Below are 16,181 nucleotides of genomic sequence, written 5' to 3'. Positions count from 1 at the left end.
CTAGTGTCGAATGGCCAACTGCAGAACCAGAAAGGGATGCTCTTACTAATGGACCGTCAGAAAGTGTAATGTTAAAGTATGAAAGGGTAATAACTTGGCTGAAAGATAAGGTGCCACTACAAGACATAGATTGGGTAAAAATAGACCGAACAAGACAGGAACCCAAGGAGACAGTTCATGAGTCTTATGAGAGATTGCTGAAAACATTCAAACAATACAGTGGACTAGATGTAATGGATCCCAAGGATATAGGACAGTTTGTATCAAAGTTCGTTTTGGGGTTGAGACCTGATATTTGTTTGATGATTCAGCAACATTTAATTTGTTGGCAGAACAGACCACTGGATGAGATTTTGAGATATGCAAGATATTGCAGTGATGAAATAGATTCTAAAGCAAAGAAACTAAAGGAGAAACTAATGGTGGTGCAGATGCAGTCAGCTGGAAGGGGTGGACAGCAACAGGGAACAGGGACAATGGGACGGAAATCGAGTAATCAGAATAAGGACAGCGAGGAAAACTCGAGACCTAGAATAGACTTTGCTACGTTGAAGAAAACGACAAGGTGCCACCAGTGTCACCAGGTGTGACATTGGAGACGCGAGTGTCCCTATAACCCTGAAAATGGAGAACTAGAAGTTCTGGAAGAGGAAGTTCAGGAAGTTCCAGTCCAAAGGGTGACAGTGGCAAGAAGTAATGTGGCCAAAGGGGGGACTTCGGCTCCACGAGCTCAGTTCCCGCAGCCACCAAAGATTTCGACAGGGGGAAAGATCTATAGACAAATGCCTCTTTTTATAGACGAAGGAGAGTGTTACTACGTTGATCCAGTGACAGGACGACGTGTAAATAGAGAAGAGGATTGTACCCTCGGGGCAGTTCTAGAGGTGGATCAAAGAGGACCGTTTGTTGAGGCTGAGGTGGCAGGGTGTCCTACAACATTCTTGGTGGATACCGGAGCTACTCGATCAACTTTGAGATCGGCAGTGGTTCCAGATCTACCAATGTCGGGGGAGACAATTCAGGTGGTAGGAGTTGCAAATAGGAGAATGAATAGCCCTTTGACGGAACCAGTGTCAGTGAAAATAGGAAACTACACCAATGAACATCAGTTTGTAGTATGTGATTCTAGTCCTGTGTGTCTGTTAGGAAGGGACTTATTGTGTAAGCTGAACTGCACAATATACTGCACACCTCAGGGAGTGGAGGTACAGACTACAGACGATGATGCTACCTTTAAGGTTACAAATTCGAGAACATGCATAGAACTGTATCCTACCCTGACTGTGGAGGACCTTCCTTGGGACTTACGAGATGCAGTGTCTTCAGAGGTATGGGATTTTACTGGAGAAGAGATAGGATTGATCAAAGGGGTAGAACCAGTGAAGATCATGGTAAAACCAAATGTTGAATATCCTAGAACGCCTCAGTACAAACTGACCCCAGAGACGATTGCAGGAATAAAACCTGTGATCGATTCTATGATTCAACAGGGAATTCTGAAGGAAATCGTGGGTAGTCCATGTAACTCCCCGATTATGGGTTTGCAAAAACCTAGTGGGAAATTCAGAATAGTACAAGATCTTCGAAAGATTAATAGCATAGTTGTTTCATGTTGTCCAGTGGTACCGAATCCATCAGTGATATTGTTTCAGATACCATTCCAAGCTGAGTGGTTCACAGTGATAGACCTTTATCGGGCTTTCTTTTCAATCCCATTGGATGAAGAGAGCCAGTACCTTTTCGCTTTTAAGCTGGAAAATTGCGTTCTAACATGGTGTCGTATCCCACAAGGGTATACAGAAAGCCCATCAATTTTCCACCAGTTATTGAAGAAAAATCTTGAAAGTCTAGTACTGCCACAGAACTCGGTTCTGGTCCAGTACATAGACGACCTACTTGTTGCGTCAGGAACTGAAGAAGCTTGTAAGACAGATACCATTGCCTTGCTGAACCATTTAGCTGAAAATGGACACAAGGTATCTCCGAACAAATTGCAGTACTGTCTGACAGAAGTACAATACTTGGGTCATCGGATAGAAAAGGGAAAGCGCAAGGTGTCACCAGACAGGATAGAGGCGATAATGAAGATGAATGCGCCTACGACACAGAGAGAAGTCAGGATGTTCCTAGGAATGGTGGGTTATTGCCGACAGTGGATAGCTAACTTTTCACTGAAAGCAAAACCCTTACAAAAACTGACGCACAAGGAGGTGAGTGATCCGGTACCATGGGACAAAGATTGTTTGATGTCGTTCCTACAGCTGAGAGAGGACTTGTGCTGTGCTCCAGCCTTGGGGATGCCAGATTATGAGAAACCATTTTCACTGTACTGCTGCGAAAGAGAAGGTTGTGCTCTGTCAGTGTTAGTACAGACCCATGGGAATGCCCGTAGACCAGTTGCATACTTTTCGGCTACTTTAGATCCGGTAGCCGCAGCGTTGCCCTGATGTCTCAAATCCGTTGCTGCAACAGGTGTCAGCATTGAGAGGTGTGAGAACATTGTCATGGGACACCAGTTAGTGGTGTATGTACCGCATTCTGTAGAACTGTTAATGACCAGGACCAAGACACAGCACTTGACTAATAGTAGGCTCACGCGCTACGAGCAAGTTATTCTTGCTGCAGAGAATGTGACCCTTAAGAGGTGCTCTGTTTTGAATCCTGCTACACTGATGCCACTTCCTAATGATGTTGAAGGCGAAGAATGTGAAGATCACGATTGCCTTGATGTGACTGAACTATGAACGAAGCCAAGACCAGATATAGTGGATGAGCCATTGATTGACCCCGATGACATTTTCTTTGTTGATGGTTCATGTTTAAGAGACGATACTGGTCGGTTGAGAGCAGCTTATGCTGTTTGCACCATTACTGGAGTTGTGGAAGCCGCTTGCCTGGAAGGAGTACACTCCGCACAGGTAGCAGAAATCATTGCATTGACACGTGCCTGTATAGCAGGTAATACAATTAGAGTCACCATTTATACTGATAGCCAATATGGTTTCGGTGTAGTTCATGATTTCGGGCAATTGTGGTCTCAGAGGGGTTACATGACCTCCTCTGGTTCGCCTATTCGAAATGGGGAATTTGTGCGACTGCTGTTAGAAGTATTACAAGGTCCAGTTGCAATTGCAATAGTTAAATGTGTAGCCCACACCAAAAATACAGATTTTGTGTCACAAGGTAATAGATATGCGGATGAAGTTACCCGCTATTGTGCGGAGCAAGGATATTCTTTCAGGGAGGTGGAAGTAGGTGGGGCTCAGGAAAAGACAGAGTTAAACATGATGCTAGAAACAGTTGATACTTGGGAGGATTTGAAAAACATGCAAGAGAATGCACCTGATTCTGAGAAAAAGGCATGGGAAACAGCAGGTTGTGTGAGAAGTGAAATGGACTTTTGGGTTTCAGCAGATGGAAGGGCAGTATTACCTGAGGAATTAGTGAGTCCAATGGCACGACAGATACATGGTCCAGTACACTTAGGAAGAGATGCCATGCTGAGGGTATTTAGGCAGACTTGGTATTGCCCTAAGTTTAGGATTGCATGCGTTACTTGTCAGCAGCTGAACGTAGGGAAAAGAACACCAGTTACAATGAGTCACATTGGGAGGTCTGGGGGGCCTTTCAACAGAATGCAATTAGATTCTATTGAGATGCCAAAAAGCAACCACCTTAGGTATGTTTTGGTGGTTGTATGCATATTTTCCAGATGGGTCGAAGCATACCCTACACGCAGGTGCGATACACTCACAGTAGCAAAGTTGTTGCTTAGAGAGTTGATCCCGCGCTTCGGGGTGCCGAACTCCCTGGAATCTGATCGAGGAACTAATTTTAACAGTGAAGTTGTGAAGATGCTTTGCTCTGCATTGAACATTGATCAGAAGTTGCACTGTAGCTATCGGCCAGAGGCTTCAGGTATCGTGGAGCAGATCAATGGCACGTTAAAGGCCCGAATAGCCAAAGTATGTTCATCGACGTCCTTAAGCTGGCCTGATGCTCTGCCTTTGGTACTCATGAGTATGCGTAGCACACCCGACAGGAGGACAGGTCTCTCTCCGCATGAGATCCTGATGGGGAGGGCAATGAGACTTCCATCTGTTCCAACTACTGCTTTGTTGAACATTACAGATGACTTGATCCTGGATTAGTGCAAGGGACTGTCTGACGCCATTCATTCTGTGTCCCTTCAGGTGCAGGCTGCTGAAGTTCCATCATCCAGAGATCTATGTCACGACTTGTGCCCAGGTGACTGGGTTCTCATAAAGAAGCACGTCCGGAAGAACTGCTTAGACGTGCGCTGGAAGGGGCCCTACCAGATCATCCTGACGACGAATACCGCTGTGAAGTATGGAGGGCTGCCAAATTGGATCCACGCTTCCCATACTCGAAGGGTTCCAGCACCCCTAGAAGAAACAGCTCCTCTCGCAGATGAAAATCCAGTTGTGGACGGCGAACCACTAGAGGGGATCAGTCAAGCTGTGGGGGTGTCGGAAGAAGTTGGGAGCGTTACAGATCCAGAGGAAGAAAGACAGGACGACAGTGAAACTGAAGTTGCCACAGAAGGAGAAAGTTGCTGTGAATACGGCTCAGACACAGATCATGTCCAGAGTGAACACGAATCGAGTGGGAGGATAAGAAATAGGAGAACAAGGCGTGGAGAAGCTAGTTGGCCTGAAAGAAGAAAGAGGCTGAGCCTGAAGTCAACTCCAGAGAAAACTCTTGCTCCTATATCTGAAGACTCGGATCTGGACGAAAGTGCACAAGGACAAGAACAGGAAGGTCCGAGACGATCAAGGAGGGTGCGAGTGCCTTGCAGAAGATACGCTACTCCTGAGTGGACCTACCTCGCTACAGATCTCCGGAGCACGCAGAACTGGGAGGGTGAGAGAAGTGACCCTGACCAGTACTGACCCCATCATAACAGTGGAAATAGGGTTGCTGATACCAGGAGTGGAGGTCGAAGGGTTGCTGACACTCAATATCGTCTATCCTCCTTACCTGAGCGGAATAAGAGACTTGGTTTTAAACAAAGTAGAATTTCCGGTTTGTTGTTCAAGGAGTCCAATACTCGAGGAGCTCCTTCTTCGTTTGGAAATATTAGAATGCGTGATGAGAGTCGTTGGAACACGTATAATTCCGGATTGCTAAAGACTTTGTAAAGGACTTTGTAAATAAACAGACTGAGGGATAACCTAGCGCCAAAGTGAAAGAAGAAGAAACTTGAGACTTCCATTGAGAGGATGGAGAAGGGCTAGGGTTGTGTGTTGCTGTAAAACTCAAAGACTGATCTTGCGGAGGGGATTATCAGCTTCCAGGTGTGCAAAGGAAAGAGACATTGTGCAGAGAAAAGAGACTTTGTGCTGTGAACGAAAACCAGAGCTACACTGTCTTGAGATCATGGAGGCTGGAAACCCGAACCGCAGGACAAAATGCATAGTAGGCACACTTTTAGTGGGAGTGATTTTTCTTATAGTTTTAGTGGTTACTATATCATATGTAGTGGGACATGAAAATGAAGAAAAAGCAAGGAAAGAAGCAAAAATTGTGTCAACACTGAAACCTACTACAGCTGGACAAAGGGGGGACAATACTGAGAAAGAGAAAGCTTTGCTAACAGCTGAGACTCGTAGGTTACATGTAGATACATCACAGGGAAATTTTAAATCAAATGCATATGCTAAATTGCTTTATGAGTATGTTGTAGTGTAGCTCCTATTTTCCCAATAGGCTCTGCGCATTGGAATAGTACCTACAGCAGTAAAGGCCTAGGCCAGACGTTAACTAGGTCTACTACTGTCGAAGCTAGACTTAATTTTTGGGTTTGCCAGCTAAGCTCAGAGTTCGCTAGAAACTTTCTCGAATGTTCAAGGAAGGGATTAACTCCCCTGATTAGACAAGAAGGGATTTAGTTTCTGACAACCATAGAACATGACAACTTTGCTCTCCCCTAATCAAGAGTCAATCTCAAGAGTCATGTGAGCACAAGGCAATTATTTTACTCAGTCAGTACGTGCATTCTTAGTCTCATCAGAATGTAGAGAAAAGGAAGAGACGGGCGTGTTCAATAAAAGATGTTATTTATTGATCAGTCTCTTTTCTCGTACAAGAGAAATGGATCGATATTATTGCAATACTTATAGTTAAGTAAAGTGCATACATTAAAAGCAATAGTATAAAATAATACTGTAAAAACATTGATATGGTTTCTGAGCCATATGATGTTTAAAATGATTAAAATATATTTACATACACATATACATTTGACTAAACGTACTCAACTGGTGTTTCTAAATACGCCTACCCCGTGTACCTGACCTAAGTCTAATGCGTGGGCGGGAATAGAAAGTTACAGTTTAAGTTAAGTTTGTTTTTGCCAAGTGAATAACTAAAGAATTCTCTGTGAGGGGTTATTCAGTTCTGTACCTGGAATTTAGGATGGATGAGGAATGGTATCTCTTTCTCTGCTCTCGATATTCCAGGCTGCCTGCGAGGGCTGCCCAGAAATGCCGGTGCTGGGTCTCTCGGCTTGAGATAGCAGCGCGTCTCTCAGCGCGTCAGGAAGGCGGGGCTGCTGCCAGCGGGGTCTGCTTCTGCTCTCGCTTCGGCAAGTATGGCTGCTCCGTCTTGTCACCACGCGTGTGTTTGCATAGGGCAAGGTCGGCAATATTTATACCTTAAAGGTGCCGAGATTGACGTAAGGATGGACATAGGTACGTCAATAAAGATGTCATACGACTTGCTCGTTAGCACATTCTTTTGCAAAAGTTCTCTGTGAAATCAAAACAATGGCCGCACGGATTATCCAGGTTGTCATAGGTTTGATTTGTTATGAGAACGTCGTATGCCTTATCAGGGGCTGGAGGAATGTCGCTTGTCTAATTAGATCTCAAGCGTTATGACCTAATCAGATAACACGTTCCTGTGCCGTAGTGTGACTGCGTCAGATAACGGTATCTGCATCATGGGGGATTTCTTGCCTCATGGGCTGACTGTTAGTTAACTTGATAGTTAGTTTAACCAGAATAGGGTCAGGAATAGGGGGACTGATTCAGAAACTATAGAAATACACGACACCCACTCCACGCTAACTATGGTCATATCTACTAATCTATGCATAGTATAACATAGTACAACATACTATAGAGTATAGTGTATACCTTACCACCCCAAAATACATAAATGCATTTCGAAATTTTCAAATATACTGAAAAATTGCAGTCATATATATTGTATGCACTTAAGCTATGAATTAAATGTAAAAGTAAACACGCATTGTTATGCATTATTGCTTTTTGGTATATGAGAAATACACATGAAATGGCTCTTAATATGGCTATACAGAAAGGAAGTCCGAGACCATTTCATCACATAATAAAATATTTGTGAACCTACCAGCGTGCAGCTAAAGTCTATAAAGTATCTAAAAATAGAAATCTTATTTCTCTAGGAATAGTTTCTTACTTTAAGCAGAAGATCAGTGTCCCGGGAAAAAATATGTAGAAAAATATTTTAAGGGGCATGCTGAAAAAATTGCTGTCCGTGAACTGGATGGTAATTGTTCATGTGACTTTATTTTTAAAGTTGAAGGCCGAATTCAGGGAACGCCGTGTGCGAGTTTACTCAAAAGTCTCTATTTCTGTTCTGGAGAGAACATCATATCATTCAGGCTTTCGAAAAAACTGTCAACAGCTTCATGGGAAAGTTCCACTAAGTCGGAAATAGGGGTAACCATGCATTCATGCGCATGATTGTCTCCATTGACATTCTGATTTGCATTGCTGACAGAAGGTCGTACCTGTTCGATGTTGCTTTCATCTTGAACTTCACTACTCTTCAATCGCAGTGGTGAAGATTCCAGGAATGCCGTCATCAGGATTGGCAGCCTTTGAGGGCAGCACAAAGCGTGAACCTTGGTAGGAACCAACAGTGTATCTGCATCCACCGGCGCATCCGATTGTAGCGTCAGACAGGTGTCTAACACGCATTCTTCTCCGCATAGCAGACACCTTAGTACAGGTAAAACACACCTTTGCCACATTGGTCGAAATGATAGAAACCAAGTCATGTTTAGGTCTCTAAGCCGGGAGAGTCCCAGGATTTTTGATATCCGGTCCCGGTATCCAATGGCTAGGATCGTATCTTCCATTGTCGCGAGAGTTTGATCTGTGACATGGGTTGCCATAACGAAAAATAAGGACTAGGAATAGGATTCCTGCAATTAGTCCCAGGATCAGGGGAAGTCCGCCAAAAATCGAATGGACGAAATCTGGAAAAATACCCAGTATGGCTTTGAATGGTGTTAATGCCATCGAAAATACTGTCTTAAATACCTTTGAGACCCCAGTGGTATCAGAAATATTTAAGATTTCGCTCAGGATTTCCGCGAAATGTACGGGGGAATTAGTTGATAATAATGTATGTATCTCTGCAGTCGTCCTTGCGACTTGTAGATCATACGTTTCTTTTGATGACGTGAGCCTTGTAGGCGTCTGAAGAAGCACTGTTTTCATTCTGCTTAAAGTGTCTATTCGAATAGAAGTAATTTTCAAACTGGGCCATGCCCTTGCCTCCCTGTCTGGAAAGGAGCTGGGGAACAAAGAACGTCCACAGCACTTGACCTTCGCTGTTGTAGTTACTAGATAAGGAGTCCCGGGCATAAGACTGCAACATCTGCGGTCTACAATAAGAATGTAACTCCCATTATAGAGTCTTTGAAAGAATGGTTCTATTTCAGTTGCAGGTGCGCCTTGCTGGTGACATGAAAGGTTGTAAGAATTCCCTTCACAGGCTCCATGCAAACTAATTCCGTTACACAGAAGCGGGCCGCTTAGTGACATAGCACAATTGTTGCCACTAAGAAACACTTTCTGTCCTTTATTACTGACACATGCATGTGAATAGGGCAGGTTCCAAGTTGTTTTAAGGTACCCCTTTCCCAATTTCTCGTACATGCCAGCCTGTATATATTTTTGGCAGTATTGAAACCTGAAGGTTGAGATTGGAATATTTATTATTCCGTGGATTATCCATTCACTGACAGGTCGTTCTGACATTGTCATTGGTAATCTTTCTAGTTTTTCAATGCTCAAGATTGTATAATCAGCACCCTTTTGCGCCATACCGATTTGTCTATCAGTAAGGTTAAAGATTTGGTATAGTGACGTTGTGTTGATTAAACGCCAAGGCACATAGCCTGAACGCAGATTTTGTAACGTCCAGCCAAGCTGTACAATGGAACGCAATTGTGACTGACCATGTTGTAATAACAGTAAGTCTTGCGATAGTATATTGATTGCTGAAGACACAATGCTGTCCAATGAAAAAATTCTGGAGGACAGAGTCATTAACCCATTGTCCACTACAGAAAGTGATTTTTCCAAATTAATACGGTCAATTTCCCGTATTCTTTCTGCTGTTTCAATTTGAGTAACCTTCCAGGCCTCATTGTATGCTGCATATACAGAGGCTGCTATGAAACGCTTTTGACGCTGTTTGCGTGGTCCCAGTATGAAATCACGCAAGTCAGCACCATCAGTAAGTAAAGTTAGGTGTTGCTTAATTTCAGGCAGTGTGGAAGTCTGTAGCCATTGAAGGCATAATTTGCCCACACTGTAGGTTGTTATTATCCCTGGGTGATGTCTTTGGGGATATCTAGGGTCTGGCCTGGTCATTTTGAAACCCTGTGTTTTATTCAGGAATCTATCTTGACAGTTATTTGTATCTGTGGGCCAGATCAACCATTGTTTCCAATCAGGATGTGTTCTGTTTTGGTTAAGTATATGGTTTATGTCTATTCCTTCTTCTGTATCAGAGTTATTGCTAAACATTGTTGGCTTTGGAATAGACGGGTTATTTAAATCTTTGATTTTGGCTAAGCCAAGACAGGTGGTTTGTTGAACAGTGTCATTTAAAAATATCATTTGTTCTGGGATCATGCAGGCTCTAAACAAAGCTTCTAAACCCTGTACTTGCCATTCTTTTGTACCCCAAACACTTTTCAAATCAACATTTTTGTCCCAATAATCAAATCCAAAGGTATTCATTTTTTCAAAGAATGAATCTGAATATATCAATTTTGTGTTGGTTATCATGGTTTTCATCCCTGTCTTGTTTGACAATTTGTAATAAAATGTTTCAGCATTAGTTATGTTAAAACCTGAAAAATATGAATATTTGTCATAAACGGTTCTAGAGCTCCCTTTTGGAGGGGTAGCACAATGTTCCCATTGATTATAATTTAAAACATTTCTAGGTTGTGCAGATTTATGCAAGAAATGGTTACCATAATGGTTATAGCAATACATACTATCATAATTTGTAGAACCTTGCAAATAATCATGTTTTGTAAATTTAGCAGACATTACTAAGTCAGACATCATGTTGTTAATACTTTCAAAGTCCCAATCATCAGCAAATGAGTTTGGTTTTGCAAAGTCACTCAAAGAGATCTTGATTTGGTGTGGATATTTCAGGATCTCGACCGGACCATAAATTTCATAGTCAGTGTTGTCCCAGGCTACCCCACCAGGTATCGGATTGGCTGTGAAGTTGGCTGAAGAAAGTTCTGGAGAAAGTTCTCTTTTCTCGACGTGTGAAGATGTGTGTGGTTTGAGGACCAAGTTGATGTTCTGACTTGCTGTGTCCATTTTAGCATATTTTCCCTCAATGAAGCGTCCCAAAGTAAATACCATGATGAGCCAAAGTATGAGGATAAATGCACCAAAACCCACCCAAAATTCAATCCATGGAGAAACCAGATATGTTTCTTTCAGTTGTTTCAAAAGTTCCTTAGCTTTGTCTTTAAAGGATTTTGATGATGGCTGTGTCTTTGGTTCACTGAAGCCTTCAGAGGAATCATCGAAGTTGATGAAGTAACCAGATGCAGTTCTGTGAATTGTTCCAATTGGTTCAGGATTTTTGTTTTTTGCATTGTCACTTGGTACTTCAGTATAGATAGGTGTGTCTCTGCTAAATGTTTTTATTTGGGTTTTCAGAGGTCTTAGTTCTATTGCATTGTTGCATAGTCCTTGTTGTTCTTCTGTAGGCGTTTCGAATGTGATGAGCCTCTTTGATAGGACCTCTGTACTGGTAGCAAACCTTGGTGTTCTGCTACTTATTGGGAGTCCACTTGGCCTACTGTTTGTTATCGGCCACATGTTGTGGTTTTACCAGGTCGATGGATACAACTCGGTTCTCCTTTTTTCCAGCAAGTGGCGGTAGTACAACTGATCTTGTCCCGTTGACAGACAAGACAGGAACTGCTTTTCTGTAAGAAGGCCCAAATTCCTTCTTTACCGCGATCTTCTCCCTGACTAGATCCCCGACTTTTGGAATCCAGACAGGTCTTGCTGGGACAGGTGGTGATTCTTCAGTGGTTGTTGGCTGTTGTTTCAACTGTATGTTGCTCAGGTCTTTTCTTGTTTTGTTTAAGTCCTGCAAAATAGCCAAACGGTCTTTGACATCAAAGGTTTTTTCTATTACCACTGAAGTCTGACTATCAAGGTCAGAGATCAACATCCTAGTTCCGAATAATAATTCGTACGGACTGAATCCCTTCAGAGAATTTCTTGGCAAGTTATTTAGACTACGTTGGACACTTATTAGATGTTTGACCCACCCAGCTCCCGAACCTAATATCCTTTCTATTATAGATTGCTTTCTGCCTTGGTTTTTTCTTTACACCATCCCATACCCTCAGGAAGGAAGTGAGAAGATTCCCGCTGGGCTGTGCTCATTTGGCCATGTTTCCCCCCCAGGCTGGTTTGCCTGAGTGAAAGAAATGGTCGAACGTAGCATGCTCTTAGCGTATATGCCATTTAGACTCGCAAATCTTGTATAACAGTCCGGACGTCAGCCGAGTGCTGGTGATCTACATTATAAGTGGAAACTAGCCTGTATATGTTAATCGCAAGCCATTCTTTTTGCTGGTAATATTATCTGCCTTGATTCGACGAGGTATTAAACTGCTTCTCTCCCCACTGCGATCTCTGTTGCAGTTTGGGCAGTTTTTTACAAACATGGTGTAGTGCAGGCTCATGCCTGGCCACCAGTACCGTGATTGTAATTCTTCCAGAGAATCTTTTAATTTAAGGTGTCTGTAACCCTCGCCCATGTGTGCGTCTGCGATTAACAAGTTTCTCCTGTCCATGTTTGGAATCACTCTATCCCCCACTCCAGGGATTCGAGCAAAAGGGACGGAGTTTGCATCAATTATGTATGTATAATTGAGTGGATAGTTGATCGGTAGTGCTGAGCAGTCGCCGTTTGATGACGTTTTCACTGCCAGCAATGTTTCACCGTCAATGTATTTTAATGTACGCTTTTTTCGATCTACGGGAGCCGATTTAGTGGCTGCCGCTGCGGCTGTTTCAGCCAATGAATTCCCCTCAACGTGAACGCCATCACGTTGATGACTCAGTGAGTGTGTCACGTGAGTCTTTGGTAGTTCTTTTTGTAAAAGAGCTATTTGTTCCCAGAGCAGTCTCTGCTTTATTGGTGCATCTGTGTCATCTTTGTAACCGTTCTGAATCCATGTCTGCAAATCCTTGTTATTTGCTTTGACGCAGTAATATGAATCTGACACTATAAGTGTCGGGAATTCGCGATCCGCATTATCTAGCGCCATTTTCAAAGCTATTATTTCAGTTTGTAGTTCTGAATTAGTTTCTACTGAGTGTGATTTTGTTAATAGAGGTTTTAGTTTACCTCCGCGCCACACTTCTTTTGTAATCTCACATGTGGGGTTGTATGCATGTTCTCCCCAAACGGAGGGTTGAGCATGTCCGTCTGTATAGATTACACAGGCGTAATGTCGTAGAGGCAGAATGTCGATTGGCAGAGGATACGTCTTTTCATATTTTAGATTTTTTAATTCTTCTAGTTCTCAAAAAATTGTCAACCAGGCTATACTTGATAATTCATATCCTTCGTATAGAACTTTTAGATGGGCAATTCTGGATTTTTTGAAGTTGAATTTGTAACCCTCTGCAGCGAACCCAAGTATTATGGTGTTCACCCTTTTCAAGTGAGTCTCCAAGTCATCATCTGTTAAGTAAATGTCATCGACATAAGATAATGCTTCATCATCATATAGTTGTAGTAATTCTGTTACTCTCGCTGAGAATACCCCTGGGCTGTTCTTGTACCCCTGGGCTAACCGACAGAATTGTTTTTGAGTGCCATTTACTGAGAATGCAGTTAAAGATCTGCTCTCCGGTGCTATGTTTTGACAAAAGAATCCATTGGAAATGTCCAAGGTAGTTTTGTATTTTTTGCGCACTATGTTATTCATTAGTGCAGCACTGTGTGAGTTTTGCACTGCAAAGGTTTTGCAACATGTGTTAAGGTGTCGGTAATCCAAAACTAGACGGTACGAATTGTCTGGTTTGGAGACCGGAAACAAAGGATTGTTCATTTGTGAGGTGCAAGTTTCAATCACCCCCTGGTATTCTAGCTGATCTAGTATTTCATTTACTTGTTTTTTAGCTTCTTGCTTAATTGGGTACTGCCTTTGTGCAGTTGGTTGTGATTTTAACTGGATTTTGTGAGGAGGAGAATCCTCATCCCATCCTACATGATTTTTATATAAAGCAGGTGCTAAGGCCACTGCCCACTTTCTAGCAAGTGTGTATTTTTTATGAATCGGTATTTGATTCGAGAAGGCAGGCATAATTACTTCTTCGCCATGAGGGCACTCCCTGACAAACTCTGGTGGCCAGTCTTTTTCAGCTAGAAGGATGTCATAGCCTTTGGAGAGGTTATCCCAAAATAGTCCCCTTATTTTCCTAGTCTTATCTCCCTCTATACGTAATGTTATCTCGTATATCTTGTGGGGCTTGCTAACTCTGGTGTCTGCAGTTTCCACTTGAAGGTATTCATTCGTGTCCACTGTCTCCAGATGATTCATAAGGACTTTGTGAGCTATGCTCACCTCTGCTGCGCTGTCTAGCATTGTCTGAGCCCATTCTCCGTTTTTCAGTTGTGTCCTCAGTATTCTCGGCATTTTTAACTACCTTGATACTGGCTACCTTCTTTTTTGGAAATTGTAATTTCTTTTTAAGTTGAGCAGGTTCCTTGTCTTTGGACTTGGCGTGCTCTTCTGATCGTCCTCTTCTTTCCGATTTCTGCGAGGAAGTCTGAAAAGATTGAGAGGGACGTGTATCAATGTCTTGATATCTATCAGGTTTTTTAATATTATCCCTATTTCTAAGGTTATATCTATTCCCAGAGGGGTCACTCTGCGGTGACCTCTGTCTTTGGTTTGGAGATTTCTCTCTTCGCCTAGGAGACCTTCCTCTGGACTGGAATTTCTTTTCTTTAGGATTGGATTGTTTGTTTCCATCCCAGTTCTTTTTTGGTGAATTATTATTATTAAAAAATATTTTTTCTGGACTTGTAGTCAGTTGCGGTTTTACTGGTATTCCACCTAGACAATCTCTGCCTAGTTCTTCATAGGATTTTTCTATGATTCTGGCTATTTCAGCTGGTTGGTCTGTTATATCTGTCTCTTTTAACCTCTGGCGGATCGCCACGTTTGCTGCTTCACCTTTTATGTTGGCTAGTAATATAGCCGAAACCTGTTTGAAGTCTTTTAGTAATTTCATACCAAGAGTTAAAGCAGGTTCTGGACCGTATTCATCTTGAATTTGTTTTAGCACATCTGGTATCACCGAAATGGATGGGACACCGTGCGTTTTTGTGTAGATGGAAGCAAAGACTGTACCCCAAGTGTCACAGTCCTCAATGTGTGGTGCGATTCCCATTGGGAGACATATAGTCAGAATCCTGTGTTTTTCCAGCGGGGTGGTGTCAGGAAACACCGCCTCTATTTGGGTGATTTTCTGTGCCAACCAGAATGGTATCTGTTCCCGTTTAGCTGGAACTTTACCTAGGCAGGATTGGATGTTCTGTGGTGTAATTTTGTTTGTGTTCCCCTGGTGAGGGGTCAGCTGTGGAAGTTTAATCGCTGGCTGAATTGTTGAAGTCCGCATTACATACTGAACTAATTGTCTATGAATTTTTAGTAGTTGTTTTAGCTGTATTAACAGCTCTGCTGCAGGCATTCTTTCGATGTCTGGATGTGGTGTGTATCCGGCTAAGACCGGCCACGTTGCTCCTGGTCTTCCTAAAGGACCGAGCCTTGTAATGTGATTGTTATGTATTAGGGCGCCATCAAATAAGAGCAAATGCTCTTGGAATTTGAGTGGTACTTCCACCTCCTCGAAAGGAGTGTAAATGTCGGGTGGAACCTCTATTTTGTAATAGTGGAAGTACTTTGTTACAGCATTTGCTGCTGGAAAATGTATCCATGTATAGTATACCTCTGTCTGCCGATATTCATGTGCCTCAATTACGAATATAACTGTGCCACCTCTAGGTGTCAGTCCATTTTCTATAAGTTTTAAGGTTATAGATCTTCTTTTGCTGACCGGAATGAGTATTATATCCGCGTCTGCATCCTTTAGTGCAGTATCTGCTGCTGCTATTTCAGCTGCTAATCTAACTGCCTCTCTTTCTTCATCACTGTCTCCCATTTTACAGACAGGATGATATTATGTCTATTTGCAGATCAGGTTTCTTTATGGAACAAAGATTAGATGCACAATATTATGGAACTGTTTTTATCCTTCAACGTTGACTTGACCAAGAACCATACATCGGAGTTCCCTCCTGCGAGGTTTTGGAGGATATAACCTTTCACCCACTCCAGACGTCTTTGGAGTATTTGGGAAAGGGGTCTGAGTGAGAGAGCACGACTGAGTTACTCTAAATGTCTTACGTTAGTTTTATCGCCCTTTCCAAACGCGTTGGGCGCCATGTAGTGTAGCTCCTATTTTCCCAATAGGCTCTGCGCATTGGAATAGTACCTACAGCAGTAAAGGCCTAGGCCAGACGTTAACTAGGTCTACTACTGTCGATGCTAGACTTAATTTTTGGGTTTGCCAGCTAAGCTCAGAGTTCGCTAGAAACTTTCTCGAATGTTCAAGGAAGGGATTAACTCCCCTGATTAGACAAGAAGGGATTTAGTTTCTGACAACCATAGAACATGACAACTTTGCTCTCCCCTAATCAAGAGTCAATCTCAAGAGTCGTGTGAGCACAAGGCAATTATTTTACTCAGTCAGTACGTGCATTCTTAGTCTCATCAGAATGTAGAGAAAAGGAAGAGACGGGCGTGT

This window comes from Lissotriton helveticus, chromosome 5_1, assembly GCF_964261635.1.
Source record: "Lissotriton helveticus chromosome 5_1, aLisHel1.1, whole genome shotgun sequence".
NCBI lineage: Eukaryota > Metazoa > Chordata > Amphibia > Caudata > Salamandridae > Lissotriton > Lissotriton helveticus.
This window is presented reverse-complemented; position numbering follows the sequence as displayed.